Source organism: Hipposideros armiger, unplaced genomic scaffold (genome assembly GCF_001890085.2).
Source record: "Hipposideros armiger isolate ML-2016 unplaced genomic scaffold, ASM189008v1 scaffold_238, whole genome shotgun sequence".
NCBI lineage: Eukaryota > Metazoa > Chordata > Mammalia > Chiroptera > Hipposideridae > Hipposideros > Hipposideros armiger.
Genome location: NW_017731588.1, coordinates 630,724 through 648,937, shown reverse-complemented (window position 1 = coordinate 648,937; position 18,214 = coordinate 630,724). Strand labels below are relative to the sequence as shown.

At 50.8% G+C, this 18,214-nt stretch overlaps 1 protein-coding gene across 6 annotated transcripts in view; it reads left to right on the top strand.

The window, feature by feature from the left end:
- The window catches only part of DLGAP4 (DLG associated protein 4), a 197,949-nt gene that overhangs the window by 55,189 nt on the left and 124,546 nt on the right, over positions 1-18,214 (top strand). For 5 of the 6 annotated variants that reach the window (XM_019655199.1, XM_019655197.1, XM_019655194.1 and 2 more), the window contains exon 2: positions 477-693. The exons of the other annotated variant lie outside the window; for it this stretch is intronic. The gene's annotated coding sequence lies outside the window, so the exon portion shown is untranslated. The remainder of the gene's footprint in view (positions 1-476; positions 694-18,214) is intronic. 6 annotated transcript variants of the gene reach the window in all.

The window sequence follows — 18,214 nt, the reverse complement described above, 5'->3', positions numbered from 1 at the left end:
TATCCCTCAGAGGAGACACTCTTATTCCCATTTGACAAGTAGGGAAACTGAGGCTCAGAACAGGGCAGCTGCCTGCCCAGTGTTGTTCAGCGAGGGAGGGGCTGAGCTGGGATCTGAACTCAGGACTGTGTGGCTTTCCCGACTGCCCCCATCCAGGGAAAAGGAGGGAGAAGCAAGACAGGGAGGACCGGAGCCTTTGGAACCCAGCTTCCCAGCTGCTGTGGGGATTCTGTGGGTGGTGGGAAAGGCATTGTAAATATGCATGACATGCAAATAGCCTCTGAAAAGCAATGTGGGGCTCACATGAGCAGGGATGCCATAGTGCTTTGGAAAATGTAGTGTTGTACAAACGCTTGGGTTTCTCTGATTGCTGCATGGTGTCTCCCTCCCCAGCGTCTCCAGGGCCAGCCCAGGGGTCTCAAGGTGGAAGATTATCCTAGGTGCCTACTAATTGACATTCTCCCGCATTCCTGCAGGCACTGGTGCCTCTTCTCTGCCGGGTGCCTGGTGGTCAGAACCTGGTCACTCTGGGCACTGGAGGGTCCCTGTCACACGCTGCTTGCTGCCAGCATCTCTGACTGAGTGCTCGGAGGGATGTGTGTGCCAGCCCTAAGTCCAGCGCCCGCTCCCGAGGTGACGCCTGCTGGTCCCCGACCGGTTCCTGTTTTCCCTCTGCACGTAGCTATCTGGTTGGTAAGTAACTACGTCCACCAGCCTGGGCACACGGAATCAGGGCGCTCACCCGCCCACCCATGCTTGGCACAGTTGGGAAATGCCCAGCTTTCGCACCCAGTGGCGCCCACATGCCTGGCAAAGGGATCTCAGTGAGAGCTTTTAAATGTCTGGGTTCAATTTATAGTTTAACTGCTTGTCTTACGCAGTCCTCCCAACAACCCAAAAGGTGGGCATGGTGACTGCGCCCTTTTTACAGAGAAAACAGTCTCAGAGAGGGGAAGCCACTTGCCTGAGGAGCACAGCAAGCCCTGTTCAGTCCACCTCAAAGACCAGCTCTTGTCACCCCCAAGGAGCTGCAGCAGCTGGTGACAGAGGCTCAGGAATGGAGCCATGCTGGGGCTGAGGCAAGGCCATCAGAGTTCCTGAATCTGGGGGAGCCCTGTTGTTCCTGCCCCTCTAGCCTGTTCCACTCACACTCTTCTAGTTCCTACCTGATCTAACCTCAACACGGGATGAGGCTCAGGGGTCTGTCAGCATCTCTGACCATCCATCTGAGGATTCCAGATGGATGGTCAGAGAGCCTCCCACCCACACCACCCCAAACCTGATCCCATCATCTTCGCCCCAACCATGATCCTAATTGCATGCCCCCACTCAGTGCCAACATGGCGCCGGACGCTCACCTTGTCCCTGCATCTCATCCGACCACCACCTCCCTGGGCCATGGGCAGGCCTGACTAGTCTAGTTCAAGACAAGGAGGCCAAGGGGCGCAAGGGGCTTGCCCAGGGTCACCCAGCAAGTACTCAGCGCTACGTGGGACCGTTGGTTTACAATCTGCCTCCTCATGTGGCCTTAGCTCCCCACGGGTGAGAACGAACTGCTTCATCCCCCCACTGGACAGCCAGCAGCTGGCACGGCTCCTGGCATATAATGGGTACACAGTAAATAGTGTGAGAGGAAGGAAAGAAGAAGAAGAGAGAAGGTTCTCTCACCTACCTCCACCCAAACATCATTAGGACCCATGAGCTATTCAGGGGCCTTTTAATTGCTGGTCTCTGCTGACCCCAGAGAGCGTGCGGTCAGCTCAGGCCTTCAGTAGGGCAGCCAGCCCCTGTGGTCTTGATTCTCTCATCTGCCAACAGTGCCCAGCCTCCCCGATGGGATGGTTATGAGAAGGAAAAAGTCTCGTAAATATGTATAAATATGCAAATGTCATAAGATAAGAAAAACCCCGTGAACTTCGCTGTCGATAATGAAAGTAAAAGTGCTTTTCCAAGAACAAGGAGCCACACACTTGTGTAGTGCCAGCCTTATCCTTAATAACTGTGAAAAGAGCCCTGTTAATTAGCTGCCCCCAGCCCAGCTCCCCTGATCTGTCCCTGGCCTGTTGTCGGGACTGTAGACAGCAGTCGCATTTGGCTGAGAAACTGTCTCAGGAAAAGAACGGATGAGGACGTCTCAGTTTGAGAACTGTGTCTGTGGGATTCAGTCATTTGCAAACGCTCCTGGTTGTGCCCTCATCCCTATGTGTCCTCCCGGGAGACTAAATATGTAACAGGAGCAACCTGAATAACTGCGAGCATTTCTTGAGCAATTATTATGTGCCTCGCATTGCACTAGGTGCTTCCTTTTCTTCATCATCACAGTTAAACTCCTGATGACCCTGTGGGAGGCTGATGGTATGGGTCTGGGGGCGAGGGCTCAGCTGTCAACATCCCATCTTTCCTGAAAATTACTGCCGTTCAGTGCCCACCTTAGCCCCTCCCCCCAGGCCAGGGCACAGCCAGACGGACAGGATATGGCCACTGAGAGCATAGCATCACTGGCAGCCCCTGGTATGTGTGGCTCAGTGACACAGAACGGGATTCCTTGGCAGGAGCTGGGGTAGCAGCCGTCAGCATTGGACAGAAAGATGGAGGACTGGGCGGCCGTGAGGGAGGTGTTACTGCTGCTATTTTGCTAACAAGCTGGTTATTTAAAGAACAGCCAGAGCCGAAGTCAGGAAATTGGGTGGGGAATCTCTGTGCCCAGGGCAGAGGCAGACAGGGGTCTGGGAGCCTGGCTGGGCCGGGGAAGAGTAGCCACACTTTTTTTTTTCACTTATTATTAATCGTAGCAGTACTATAAAAGTCGGAAAAGGATTGCCTTTGTGGAGGAAAGAGGATATAATGATTGGGAGGGGCAGGAGGGGTCCCTAAGGAGCTGGCAGTGTTCTTTTAATTGACCCAGGTGGTGGCCACACAACTCTTTGTTTCGTGGTAATTTATTGCAGTAAACATTTTTGTTTTATGTACTTTCCTCTATATATTACATTTCCCAGTAAAAAGGCTGAAAAGCAATTATAACAATAATAGTTAATATTTATTGAGCATTTACCAAAGGCCGGGCTCTTGCTCAGCATTTTAGCTTATCTCATTGAATCCTCGTGGATTCTGTTATTCTTCCTATTTTGCAGAGGAGGAAAGTGAGGCTTAGAGAGGTCAAGTTACTTGTCATGCGGTCAAAGAGCGCTCAGGTGGGGGAGATGGGATGAGAAGCCAGACAGGCTGACTCAGGCTGGCATCACTGTCCTGTGTTTGAGAATTGGGGGCCAGGAAGTTCCTCCCCTAAAGGGCAGGGGTTTCTCCATTTGTTTCTGAGACATCTGTCAGTGTCTTTTACATTCATAAGTCTTGGGAGGACAGGCAGGTGTCTGTGACCATAGGCAGTGGATGAGGCATCTGGGAGTCTGACAAGGGGTCAGAGCAAAGCATTTAGCCATTTAAGGACAGGAATGGGACAGACCAGCGGAGGAGGCCAGGGCATGCCCAGGAATCATTCAAGGTGAGACGGTCAGGCCCAACCTCTGAACTAACTGCATGTGAGGCCCAATTGCCGTTTCCTGAGGACCTACTATGTGCTAAACACATCCATTATCTTCCTTAGTCTTCAGAACAACCCCATGAGATGAGCGGTACTGGTCCCATTTTACAGATGAGGAGACTAAGACCTTGAAAGAGCAAATGACTGGCCCACAGCCACACAGCCAGTGAATGGTGGAGCCACTATGCCAGCTCTCCCAGTCTCCAGCGCCGTCTCCTATGTTTAGCAAGCACTACTCAGTGCTGGGTTCCTGGCAGGGCAGGCACCTGGCATGGAAGCTCCAAGCAACCCATGAATGGAATTGAGTTTTGTTTTGTTTTTTAGCTGAGCCATCCTGCTACCTGTTGGCAGCTCAGCGGCTGCTCAGCTCGGGCTGGACTCAAACCGCTGTTGCTCAGAGCTCAAACTCTTGAGCGAGCTCTTAACCAACTGAGCCACTCGGCTGGCCCGGGAATTGAGTTTTAAGGCAGATCTGTGGGTCTCTGAACTGGTGCTGGGGATGTAGTCCCGGTGGTGGCATGCAGAGGTGTCTCCAAGCCCTGAAGTAGGGGTGTCTACTCTGCAAACAGCACCAGCCCCAGAGGCATTCCTGCCTTCCCAGGACATGTATAGAGTGCTAGTCCCTGCTTGTCTTTGCCCCTCAGAGAGCACATGGCCTTGGGGAGAGACAGCTATTCTACAACCACCCAAATAAATAAACTGAATAAGCAGAGACTCCATCAGTGCAGTGAAGAAAATTAGCATGGTAACGTTATAAAGGGTAGGGGAACCTACGGTCTGAGATAGCTTGTCTAAGAAGGTGGCATTTGAGCTGGGACTTGAAGGATGACAGGGATCCAGCCATGCTGGAGAGCGTTCACTGTAGTGTTGCTGATAAGTAGAAGGACAACTGGGAACACATTTGTCTGTCACCAGGGGCCTAGTTAAATCCATTTACTGCAGCCATACAGTGGCACCCACTGCAGCTGTTAGAAATGGGGCCATGGGTCTAAATTTCCTGTTGCAGAAAGAACTTCATCGTGTGTTATAGAGTTGAAGAAGGAGCAATTATAAAACAGCATAGGTGGCATGATATCATTTTTGTGAGAACGATATGTGTTTCTGAAAACTGTTCACAGTGCTTTCTTCTGGGGCGTGGAGGCATGGGAGATCAGTGTTGTCTTCTTTATGCTTTTCTGGATTTGGAGTCTTTGCTGAGTATTAGGACTTGTGGGGAGGAACAGGAGTTTTAGGACTTCCACAGTCCTGCCTGGGGCGGCTCTCCTCTCCTGCTACCTTCTCCAGTAAAATGGGATAAGGTGTGAGCTGGGGAGTCAGCGTACCTCAAGCTCTACCATTTCTTGGCCGTGTGACCTGGGACAAGTCACTCGCCCTCTCTGAGTCTGAGTTTTCCCTTCCATGAAACAGAGACAAGAAGAGCGTCCAAGGATGGGTTTGCGGCTTAGTGAGTTTAAACATGTAGAGGGCTAGAACAGGGGTCTGCAAACTTTTGAGATGGAAGAGCCGCCAGTGGCCAGCAAACTGCAGCTCATGAGCCACATGCGGCTCTTTGGGTACATACATGTGGCTCTAAAGTAAAATTGAAAATGAAAATAAAACTATCACAGTTTCATTTATAAAATTTTTTTTTAAAGATTTTTTTATTGGGGAATTGGAGGATGGGAACAGCGCTGGGGAATTGGGGGAAGGGGAACAGACAAGTTGCTGTCGTTTTGTTCTTCAGTCTAGTTGTGGAGGACGTTGCTTCACTGGCCCAAGTTGGCACCATCATTGCGCTCTTCCCGGGCGAGGCAGATAAGTCAGCGGCTTCTGGACGGGCCGCTCACTGCGGCTGCTGGCCGCTCACGCTGGCTGCTGGCTGCTGGCTACACACGGTAGCCCATGGCAACCCACTGCAGCAGGGGCTGCAGCCTACGCCGTCGCCGGCCCCTCACGGCAGCCCAGCTCCAGGTTGAGCTGTTGTTCAGCATCTTAGCTGTAGAGGGCAGTGTCACTGGCCCTCATATGTGGGATCCGAACCGGGGCCCTCTGGCGTCCCAAGCCAGCTCTTAACCAACGCGCCACTCGGCCAGCCCCATTTATAAAATTTTTAAAGGATATTATTCACATAATGGTGATTATGTAAAAATATATTTATGGCTCTCGAATAATTTTTAAATTGTTGTGAGGGACAGGATTGGCTCTTGCAGGGGTCGGCAAACTTTTGAGACAGAACATACCCAAAGAGCCGCATGTGGCTTGCAAGCCACAGTTTGCCAACCCCTAGGTTAGAATAATCTGTTGCATCATTGTAGCTGCTGCTGTTATCACTGTAACTGCCAGAGGTGACACCTACTGTGTGCTCTCTTGTCCCGCCGGGGCTGTCAGTACTGACTTGTCCCCCAGGTTTGCCTCTTCTCTTAGTTACTGAGAGTCAGACCCATTTGGAGGATGAGGCCCAGGGAGGTGAACAGATCAGCTGGGCACATATGACCGCTGGACCCAAGGCCAGGACTGCCCGCACCCCAAGCCCCAGCTGCTTCCCCACCAACCCACTTGCGTGGCTAATGAACCCTCTCACCAGAGCTGCTGTTATGGGGACACCCTGGCCCTGGATTTGCTTGTTTTTGATAACCATTAAACCTGCTGGGAAAGACAGATACTACCTTACAGGCACTGAGAGAACCTGAAATCTCAGGCAGAGAAACATACACTCGTGAAGTCAAACTCTTGGAATCGTAGTCATAAATAATACAGCAAGAGCAAACATATGCATTTTACAAGTAAGTTCATTGCACTTTTTTGATGACAGTGATAAATTAGAAACAGCCCAATTATCTATGAGCAAGAGATGGTTAAATAAATTACGGTCCAGCCAGACAATGGTGTTCTCAGAGGCTGTAGAAACAGTGCCATAGATCTATACTGTTGACATGGAAACATGTCCGTGGTGCATTGTTGAGGGAAAAATAGGAGGTTACAAAACGGTGTATATTGTATGATCTCATTTATTTTTTTTAGGAAAAATATATGAACCATGCATGCGTTTGGCCAGAGAAATGCCCAGAAGGACAACCATCGCATTGTTCATAGGGGTTTCCTCTGGATGGTGACATATGTTTGTATCCTTCAGGCGCTCCTCAAGTACAAGTGACGGAAAACCTAGCCCAAACTGGCTTAAACAGAAATGAAATTTATTGGTTTATAATTGTGAGGTCTAGAGGTAACTAGCTTCAGGCTCAGCTGAATCCAGGGACTCAGACACTGTCACCAGGACCCAATTTCTCTCACCGTTTCTCAGCTGTGTTCCTTTGGGTTGTTCCCGTGTTCTTATAGGGCTGTCTTGTACAGGAGATATGATGTCTGTCCAGAGGAATGTGCAAGACTTCTTCTCAGATAGCTCAAAAACAAGTCCTGGAATGGAGTCCCGGCATTGATTGGTCTAATTTATGCATGTGCCCGCCTCTCGCTCCATGGCTCTGCTTTGGTTGGCAGCCTGGACCTATGCACTGCCCCCCACCCCCACCCCAGCTGGGGATGGAGTCAACACCACCAGAACTTCACCAATGGAGAGTGGGAAAGGGTAGCTCCCCAAACAGAAAAGTAAGCTGTGGGCTAAATGGAGGCTAAACAGTGGCCAAACACAGCAAATCCCCCATCCTGTATTTATCTGAATTTCCCAAGATACGTGACTTTCATAATCAGAAAAAAACAATACAACTAACGAAAGGAGTTCTGAGCCCAGATCTTAACAGTCAGAAGCTCACTGAGGCAGCTTGAGACTTAAAATCAGGATATCATAATCTCTGAAGTGCCAGTCCAGCTCAGTAGACATCAGCCCTCTCTGTCGGGGCCTGTGCTGGGCCTGAGAGGGAGCCTTGCTGGCCCTCAAGGGTCTTGCAGTTCTGGGGGGAGTGAGAGGAGCCCACAGATGATTCATCAGGGATGTGGGTGTGCATACAGGGCCAGCATGGGAGCAAGGAAGGCTTCCTGGAGGAGGTGGCACCTAAGCTGAGTAGCCAAGAAGAGAACAGGAAGACCATTGTAGGAAGGAGAAACATGTCACGGGCCCCAAGGCGTGTGGTAGGGGGAACAACCAGTGGAGGTACAGCAGCCGGCTCAGACCACAGGGGCCTTGAATGCCAGAATAAAAGCTTGGACTTGAGCTTGAAGACAGTGGGGAGTCTCTTAGGGATATTGTGGGAGAAGAGACGCATCAGCAAGCTCAGTCTGGCTGGTACTGAGAGCCCCACCTTGGAGGGGTCAAGTCAAGGTCCCACATGGGAAAGGAGAGAAGAGACCCAGTGGTCCCTCAAGGGAACCTTCAGTATCAACTGGTCTAAATTCTTTTCTACTCTGGGTCAGAATTCCTGGTCCCAAGGTATCAGCCACTGCTTGCATACCCTCAGAGATGGGGGTTCACTCTCTACTCCCTCCACCTCTGGTTAGAAGTCTCCTTCCAAGGATCAAGTCCATAATCTTGCCACTGCATGAGGCACACCTAGAACACTTCCCTCCCGTCTGCCACTGAGGTCTCTCTCCCAAATGACATGCCAGGAGGCCTAGCAGGGGCCTGCATTTTCAGGACAGACCAGGGAGCCCTGGATGTCTGCAAACCCTGCTGGGAGCTTGAATGGAGAAGGGTGGACAGAGAGAGTCCCATCAACCTGACAGCAGAGGGAGTGCTTAGGAGTTTGAATACACATCTGCCTCAATCAGTTTTCCAAATGCCCTTTGCATTTTACAAAGAGGAAACTGAGGTTCAGAGAGGCCAAGCCGCCTATGCAACAACACAGAGCAACTCAGAGGCAGGTCTGGAACATGGGCCCAGTCTCTTCTACCCCTTGCCCCTCCATGGCCCTCCTGCTCGCCTCCTTCTACCCTTCAGGTGAGCCCTGGCTACTTCAGCTACTCAGACTTGGACAGCTTGTTTTCTGGACGCTCCAAACATCCCAGGTTGTCCCCTGATGCCCTTCTAAATTTGGAGGCAGCCAGCAAAGTCCTCATTAATCAAATGTATTGTGACTATTTATTTTGACAGCCGCACTTTTTGTTTCTGATACATCAAAGCTGTGACATGCACGAGCCATGTTTTATGGATTGTCTCTAATACTTCATCGTGCCCTAGGGTCCCCATTTAATCATTCATCCTCACACTCCACAAACATTTATTAGCGTCTACCATGTGCCCGGCGCTGTGTTACAAAGATGCATTAGAGTAGCCCCTCCCAGGGGGAGTTCACAGTTCAGCTAAGGAGAGAGGTGCATGTGATACATGGCAAATCAAAGGGGTGTGCCAATCACTCAGGGATCTCCGGGGCGAGACCAATTGATTCTGCCCCTCTGAGCAAAGTCTTGAAGGATGAATAGGGAGGGGTTCAGGAGAAACAACGGGGAGGTGTGAATCAGATAGAGGACCTGCACTATACAAAAGGCCCACCTGCCTCTCTCTAAGCTCTTAGGCCCCAGGGCGTAAGGGGCTGCTGGGGAGAGAGGGCTGGAGAACTCAGCCTAGGCCACAGCATGGAAGGCCTCAACTCTTGGGCCAAGGAATTTGCATTTGATCCTTGGGGTTGGAGGGAACCCAGGGTAGGACGGGTCTGGGTGTTAGAAAGGTCCTTACATTGGGCTGATGACAGTTGGGGGTGACAGTGGGCAGGGCAGGACCACGAGGATGGCTCTGAAGAGTGTTTAAAGGGGAGATTTAATAGGACCTGGGGACTTAGCAGATGCTGCAGAGAGAGAAGGAAGGCTAAGTTTGATCCTACAGGGGCTAGTGGGGGTTTGGGGGCTTTGGACCAATGTCAAAGTGAATCCTGGCTAAGGTTGGGTCAAGTGTCAGTGAGAGGGTCCCCAGGTGGGGCCAGCAGGGAACTCTTCAGCTGTCATGAGACTTAGAGCAGCAGCCCAGGGAGACCTCCAGTGTTCCCACATTCCCACCCAGTATCTGGGGCAAGTCTCTTCCCTTCATGGAGCCTGTTTGCTCCTCTGTAAAATGGGGTGATGACAGCACCTCCCTATGGATTGTGGAGAGGGTTGGAGGAGGGTGTGTATGGGGCTGGCTTTGCACGGTGCCTGGCACACAATAAGTGACTAGGGGCTGTGCTGGTTACCATGGGCAGGGGTGCAGAGCTGGCCAAGGGAACTGGAGTGTGTCACCTGCAGAGGGGAAACCAGGGATCTTGAGGGACCTTGCTCCCTGCATTTCTGTCTCTGTGGGGGAAGACAGGGTCTGGGTCTGGCACTCAGACCTTGGTGAAAAGTTCTAGGGAAACAGATTCCAACTTAGACTAGGAAAACCTTTAGCTACAAATTGCTCTCCACAGATGGGTAATGAGTGGTAGTGAGCTCTCCATCACTGGCCGTATTCAAGCAACAGCTGCACCACAGCTTGACTGAAAAGTTTGTAGAGTATTTGTGATTCAGTGGAGGATCTGGAAGGTCCTTTCTAGCCCAGAGAGTCTGATTTCATGTTTTTCCTTTCCTGAGCCTGTTTCCTCATCTGTAATATGGGGGAGATAGCAGCCCCTAAGAGCTGGTTGCAAAGTTTAAGTGAAATCATCCAAATAAAGTGCTTAACCTACATTTGTCACATAGCAGAGTGCTCCCAGAGTGGCGACTGACAGTCATTGCTGTTGTTGATATTATACTAAATTCTTGGGTGTGTCACTCTTGTCTGAGGAGCACAGGTTGCTTGTCTGTCAGTCAGGTGCTCCTGCCCTCCTGTCCTTCAGGACCCACGCTCTGCCCTGTTATTGCCACTGTCTCTGTCTCCAACCCCCCACAATCTCCCCGGAGGAGGTAGGAATTCCAGACCCTCTGGGCCCCTTTTAGCTCTTGCTTGAGCGAGAGCTGGCAAGTTGGGGTGGCGGGTGCCATCCGCCTCCCATATGCTTCCTGCTATTTAGAGGAAAACTCTCCCCACGTTCCTCCAACCACACGGGCTGACATTTCCAGACAGACGCTGGAATCAGCTCTTCGGGGGATTGGCAGATAAATTTGGCCCTGGCTGTTGGGAAAATCTTCAGCCTTACTGGGGAAGCAGAGCCCAGGCTCACTGACTTCCGTCCACCCCACGGCTCCTCAGGCCTGGTCCTCTGGCGGGGCTGGAGCACTGTTCTACAGCCTTGCAGATGAGGGTAAGTCTTACAAGCCCAGACTTCCCTCAGGAGAACCCTCTGGTCAGGGAGTTGTGGCTTCCAGCTTTGCGTTCAGAGGCAGGAGGAGTTTGCAAGACGAAGCAGTTCCTCCTCCCCCGCCCCCTCCCCCACCACCACCAAGATACCTCGGTCTTGCCCAGCTCAACTTGGAAGAGGAGAAGGATTTTAATTACAGACCCGAGCCCAAGACTGCTTATGTCTCTGTGACCTTGGGCAGGTGTCTCCATCTCTCTGAGCCTCTTTTTCTTCAAAATGAGGATGGTAATAATAGGACCTGTCTGATTAAAAGCCCATAGGGATGGTGTCAGGCTCATGCTGAGCGCTCAGCAAATACTAGCCACTATTACTACCATCGTCATCATTGACATCATTATTATTGGGCCAAGAACAATGCCTGGTACATCATAGAAGCTCAGTAAATATTTGTGGTTTTTTTCTCTTCTCCTTTCTTACAGCTGTGGCTACTCAGGGAATACTGGAGCCTTTCAGAATTAGCTCAAGTAGGGGTAACCAGAGGCAGAAATGCAAGAATAAGGGCATACAGGGGCTGCCATGTTCAGGGTAGAGTGTAAGGGGCCAGTCCCCCTGAGACACACACACACACACACACACACACACACACACACACACACACACACACACAGCGCTGTCCTAAAGTTCCATTCACCCCCGCCAGAATATGGAATGCCCATCTGCTTTAAGCCTGTTGGTGCTGAGATAGAAGCAATATCCTGAGGACAATGAGACACAGAACAGCTTGGTTTTGATGGATGGAAGGGAGAGGAAGGCCTGGCTGGAGGCAGAGTTGCAGGGAGGCTCTGGGCACCAGCTGCAATAGGAGGGTTCAGGGAAGCTCGAGTTGTTCTGTTTGGCTGGAGTAGAAAGTGGGTGGCGGGAAGGCGCGGAAAGGAGCAGGAAGTGAGTTGAAGCTTCATTCAGCACCTCCTGATTGAGCCTGAGCGCCAGGCCTCATGCCAGGCCCTGGGGGAACTGATGGCAAGGATGGGTTTGCTCCCTGCCCTCAAGAAGCTCTGTTTCTGATGAGTGTGTGTGTGTGTGTGTGTGTGTGTGTGTGTGTGTGTTGGGTGGGGGTGGGGGGGTTGTGTAGATGACCAACATGCAAACCTGTGAATTAACAAGATTCTCAGTTGTGCGCAAAGAGACTTAAAGACTGAGGGAGGGTTGGCATAGGGTGGTGGTGGTGGTGGGTGCTTGTTCAAGGAAGGGTGGTCAGAGGGGTCCTCTCTGTGACCTGAAGTTGGAGCTAACTCTACAAATGTTGTTCAGGGTCAAGGAGTGGGGGGGGGTGGGGGGGTGTAGAGAGGGAAGAGCAAGAGTAAATTCCTTCTAATTCCATGGGAAGGTGGCAGGAGCATGATCCTGAAGGCCTTGAATGCCAGTTCAGTCAGAACTGCTCTTGAGGAAGGTCATTCTGGTGGTGGGTGCAGGATCCTCCCTGGAGGGGAAGAGGTGGGAAGCAGGAGACCTGTCTGCAAAGATTGATCAAGAGCCTGCTGTGCACACTGTTGGGGGCAGTCAGTGGGGGATTGTGGACCAAGTGGAGGTGGGTGAGCAGAGAGGAGAGCACTTCACTGATCTGAACAGAAATCTGGGACTTGAGACAGGCAAGTTTTGAAGGGAGGATCTGGACCTGTGTGTAGCTGGAGGCGGAGTTAGCTAAGAGAGGAGACCTCAGGGGAACTTAGAGCCAGACTCAGAGCAGTCAGAAAGAGTCTTAGAGGAGAGCCAAGTGCTGGGTGTGGGGAGGGGCTTCCTCGCATCCTGAGACTGCAGGTGGGAATGACATAGGTGGTAGAGTGAGCTCAGGCTGATACACTTACCTACACTAGACCCACAGGCCAATTCCAGATCTGTTTACCTGCTGTGTGACTTCGGGGAAATCACTTGACCTCTCTGAGCCTCACTTGTTATACTACTGGATCAGTTGGAATTGCATTTGGCTGCATGTAACAGAAGAAAAAAAATAGCAGTGGTATAAACACCCAGGAGGTTATTCTTTTCATATAACAGAGATCCCAGAGGCAGGCAGTCCAGGGCCAGAGCGGCAGTTCAAGCCCATGATCAAGGGCGCAATTCCCTGCCATCCTTAGCTGCATCTTTTATCCTCGTGGCTACAAAATGGCAGCTCCACCTCCAGATGCTGTATCTGAATTCCAGGACAAAGAAAGTAAAAATGACATGCTCTCTGCATCTGTCCTTTTTATCAGGAAAACAATAGATTTCTTAAAAGCCCACTCAGTGGACTTTTGCCTACATCTTATTTGCCAGATGTGGTCACGTGGCCGCCCTTCAAAGGAAGCTGATGATGTGAATATTTCTAACTGGGCACTTCCGTTAATTAGACAAAAGGAAAGACTGGCTAGCAGGATAACTAGCAGGACCCCCTTTAACGTGCCCATCTCACAGAGGCTGTTGGGAAGACTCTATGAGATAATTAATGTGCATCAAACATTTAGCACCTGGAATCGAGCAACCTCTCAATAAATGGTGGCTGCCTTTATTATATGGCTCTACCAGCATTTAGTCACTCATATATTCACCCAGCAAGCATATATTGTGTTCTGGGCACTGTATGCAGCCCAGAAGACATTGACAAGGACAGCCCCTGTCCTTTTGGCATTCACAATGGGTAGGGAAACAGGAAGATTCATTCCAATCAGTGTCATAAGAGGATTGGAATGTTCATTTATTTGTGTGTTTTTTTTCTTACTGCTGTGGTCCTACCACCCAAAAACAGAGTGTCTGCCACACATTAAGCACTCAATAAATAGTTATGGAATTAATGAAATCATGTAGTACTTATTAGGGGACTACTGTGTACAAGGCTCTTTGGGTGAGAGAGATAAAGTGGGTGATACGTTTTGCCTCCTCCCCCGCTCCCCTGCCAAAGAGGAAGTGAAGAAAGAAAATTACTACACCCCGGCCCGGTGGGTGCTGGGGACCTAGCAGTGAACAAGTATAGTGGCTCCTGCCCCTATTGAGCCCATAATCTAGGGGTAGGAGCCCTGGAGGAGAATGCTGGAGGCTTGGGACCACGTCTGTTCGTGTATCCTGGGGTAATCCCTGTCCCTTCCCTGGGCCTCAATGTCCTCATCTGTATGACAGGCATGAAGGGCCCTGTGTGGGATATCAGTGATGCTGGGGATGATGGTGATGTAGACATACAGAGACAGGTGGGCTAGATGCCAGCTTGCCACATTAGGAGAGGAAGCAACTGTGGCAGAGATTGGAGGGGACTGCATCTGAGCCCCTTGAAATCTCCTGGGGGCCTGGTAGGGCGAGGATTCTGGGCTCTGCTTCTATCCTCAACTGCTCCAGTATCTGGGCCTGGAAGCTTGTGAACAGCCAACCAGCTGGCCATAGATCTTCCAGCACCAGGTGTGGGCATGCGGAGCATGGGCTATGCTGGGTTTCCCAGGCAAGAAGTAAGGATGATTGTAGTGATCAGGGATCGCCTAGAGATGGAGAAGCAGCCTGGAATTTGAGGGCGGAGATCTGGTTCTGTCACTTGCTCAGCTGTGTGACATTTGGCACATTCCTTGACGCCTCTGAGCCTTGATTTCCTTATCAACAAAATGGGTATAATAATGCTTGCCTTCCCTAACCCTGAAGACCTAGACCCAGCACCTGGCACGTAGTAGGCACTCAATATCTGTAGTGATCATCGTTGCCATCATTATATTTTCCTTGTTTCGGGAAGGCAGCAGACATTTACTGAGCCCCTATTATATTCCAGGTTTGGTGCTAGACGTACCATCTCATTTTATGACAACCCTGAGAAGGCAGCCTTGTTTTCATTTATCAGAGGGAGACGCTCGTATTCTTGTGTGCTTTGCCTTCCCCTTCTGTTGCTGGCTTTGCTGGGGTCCCTGCTGAGCTAAGGCCCTGGGAGTCCTTGAACAAGGCATCTCAAGATGTTTGCTATGAGACCACGCAAGCAGCCAGTGAGGTCAGAGATGGAGGCACTCAGGGCAGGAATCTAGCCCTCATCAAGTGGGCGAGGAGCCATTAAAAGATGGCCTCCGGGATGAGTGATGGCATAGGACAGGCTGAAAATGCTTTTCCTTTTTATTCAGTGTCTTGAGAACAGGGCAACAAGCCCAGCCCTTGAGATGAGGTGGCAGAAGGCCTGTCCCTTGCTGCCACCTTGGCTGTGACACTCTGCCCAGTGGCCATCACTACTTGTTTCTGAAATGAGGCCAGGATTTTAAAATAGGGAGAGTTTGGGAGGCTCTCCTGGTCCAAGGAGGTGGGTTTTCCCAGCCTAGTACCCCTAAAAAGCCTCCCTGAGGTACCCAAATGACTAGGTGGGAAATGGGGACATGAGCCTTCGAAATAAAAGACTGCAAATGGAAATAGAAATGGAAGTGGCCCATTCTGGGCGTTACAAATAGCGGAGCAGGTAACTAGCTGGAAATGGAGACTTTCAGTGCCACCCCAGCGTGGGAGGAGAAGATTTTGACACCGACCTTGGCCTTGGGCTGTTTGGGTGCTCGCAAGCGGTGGTTGCCCCGTCCCTGGTGTTGATTGCTGGGGTGTTGTCCGTGGTGCTGAACAGAGGGTTTGGACCCGTCCCAGCATCTAAGGATGCTGTCCATGGTTCTGTCTTCAGAGTTCTCATGAGTCATTTCCAGGACTTTGGGTTTTGTGGGACCCAGCTCGGAGGTCAGAGGCTTTGGCTCCGGAATTGAGCAAATCCAAGCAATATCTGAGATAGGGTTTGGGCCCATGTTATTGTCTGGATACCCTTTTAAGAAATTTTTATGTATTATGGCATTTATTTCTAGACATCAACCTACAGGCAAGGTACTATTATAATATGTATGCCCCCAGCAGGCCACACCCCTTCTCTGGAAGGGACTAGTTTTAAATGTGAGCAAACTGAAGCTTAGAGAATTTAAGTGACCTGAGAACTCTACATCTCTCAGTTTCCTCAGTCGTAATAGGAAAGTTGTTGGTAAGCATTACAGAAACTAACGGGTGGAGCCAGGCTTTGTAAGCTGATGCAGGCATGGGCTGTCTTACACACAGAGGAAGGCGTGAGGGGATTGTTAAACATAGGCTCCTAGCATCTCAGGGGGTTTCCTGGAAGGTGTGAGATTTGAGCCGGATCTGAAAAGGTACATGAGGCTCAGGGATGGCATGGAAAAGAAGAGAATGCCAATTTACTGTGTGCCTGCTATGTGCCAGGCAGGCCCTGTGCTGGGTACTTGATAAACCTGAGCAGCCTACCCCCACAAGTACAGTGAGAGGCGTAACTGGTTCCATGTTACAGAAATGGAAGGAGAGAGGAGAGCCTTCTCAAGGTTACTTCGCTAGAAAGCGATGGGGTTGAGGAAACCATAAAGACTAGAAACCACAGACTTGAACATGAAGGCCAGGAAGGATCCTGGGTGTCAACTGGTCCAGCCCAGAGAAGGGGTATGACATGGCGGGGACACAGCGTCTACAGCAGGACTCAGACTGGATTTGGCTATCACAAGTTAGCATCTTTTTTCTCCCACGACTGTGGCACAACCACTCTCCCCTCACCACTGGCCTAGGCTTCAGGGAGATGAGAACTTGGTGTTGTGTCACAAAGAAGGGACTAAGTGTCAAAGAGGCCTGAAATTCAAACCCTGGATCTGCCATCTGTGATCTGTGTGGCTTCCTCTAAGTTACTTACCCTCTCTGGGCCTGTTTTCCCATCCCTAGCAGAGGAGAAAGACACTATAATTGCTACCCTGCAGGGTAGTTTTGAGGATCAGGATAGATAGTGGGTGAGAAAGGGCTGACAGGTTAGTTGTTAGTAGAAATAAGAACCAGAGGATGGAGGGAAGCCCCCCAAGGTGGCATAGCAAGTATCAGAAGATACAGAGAAGAGCCTAGAGCTGCCACCCGGAGCCACCAGTGCCACTTCCCAGCAGGACTGGCAGCCAGGCTGGGGCAGCACCTGGCAACCCCAGCTGACAGACACTCCTTCAGGCAGGAAGACTCGAGCCCCAGAGCCAAGTGTCCCTGTGGGGGTCGGTGGCCAGGCCAGCTCTCGCTGTTCCTCCACCATCCACCCTAACAGCTCCAAGCTTAATATGCCTCACAGGGCTGTCGTCACGCCCAATTAGGCTGTTCTGGGCCACCCTCTCTCCAGGGTCCTGTTGTGACCATCTGAGGCCCTGGACGTGATCATGGCTACTCCTCTTGGAAGCTGTTTGGCTTTTGGGAGGAGGCAGCCACCTGCTTTTATGGTTACCTGTGACCTTAGAGAGCTGACTCCCCAGCCCAGCCCAGGAGGCCTTAGCTCCTGGGCCCAGAGATTTGGCTGCACCAACCCCCTATACCCCCTCCCCTCCCTCCCCGCCCCCCCCCAACACACACCTTACCCTGGCTCCAAGGCCTGGCACTAAAGCAAAGTGAAGGAGGTAAGGAGGGAAAGATGGCAGATGATGGAGAGGAACGGGGGAAAGGAAAGCAGGGAACTTAGCACCACCAACCACCCTCGTAAGCTGAGGCTGCTGTCAGCCATAGCACCCACCCCTCCCACGCGCACTTTACGAGACATAAGCCCACCTCATCCACACTCTCCTGTGAAGCTCTCAGCAGCCTGTGCAGCCAGGACACAGGATCATCCCCATGTCACAGACCCTGAGAGACTATGTGACACAGGGTCTGAGGTGAGGGCTTAGTGTGGGGCCATGGTCAGGGGTCATTCTGGAGTTGGAATCATAGTGGAATGCTTTTCACGGCAAGGATACATCTTGGGGCCTTGGCCTCATCTCCGGCACTATCAGCACCGAGCAAGCATGTCTAAAGAAGGGAGGGAATGAAGGAAGGGAAAGTGAGAGGGCAGGGAGACAGGCTTGCTGAAGGGTTTTTCAGGTAGAGGGAACTTGCACAAACCCAGGCTCAGAAGTGTCATTTGAATGGTTTTCTTACATAACTTACATCGTAAGAAATTATCTTTGCATTTTGCTTTTTTCACTGATCATGTGTTTGCTGTCTAGCCAAGCACAAGTGTAGCTATAGTTCATTCATTTCTCTGCTGAGCAGTATTCCATGGTACGTTGATACATTTTGTCCATCCTCCTGCTGTGGACATTTTGGTGGTTCCAGCTCTTCACCATAAGCAGCGTTCCCGTGAACTTCCTTGTGGACGAGCGTTGGTGTATCTCCAGAAGCAAAATTTTCTGTTTTAATAAACACTGCCAAATTGCCCTCCAAGGCGGTTATGCCACTTTGCACTCCTGTTGGTGATATATCTGAGTTCCCATTAGCTCAGTACCTTACCATCAGTTGATTTATCTCTCTCTAATTTTGCCAATCTGCTGGGCGAAAGCATCTCATTTTCATTAGCATCACCCAGCTATTAGAGAGGCTGAGCTTCATTATATGTTTAATGATCATCTGAATTGCCTCTTTTGCAAAACGCCCGTTCACATATTTGCCCAGTTTTTTACAGGTCACTTATCTTTTTCTTATGAATTTGTTAAATATGTTTATCTGTGTGGATATTAGTCCTTGTGACGTCTGTTGCAAATAT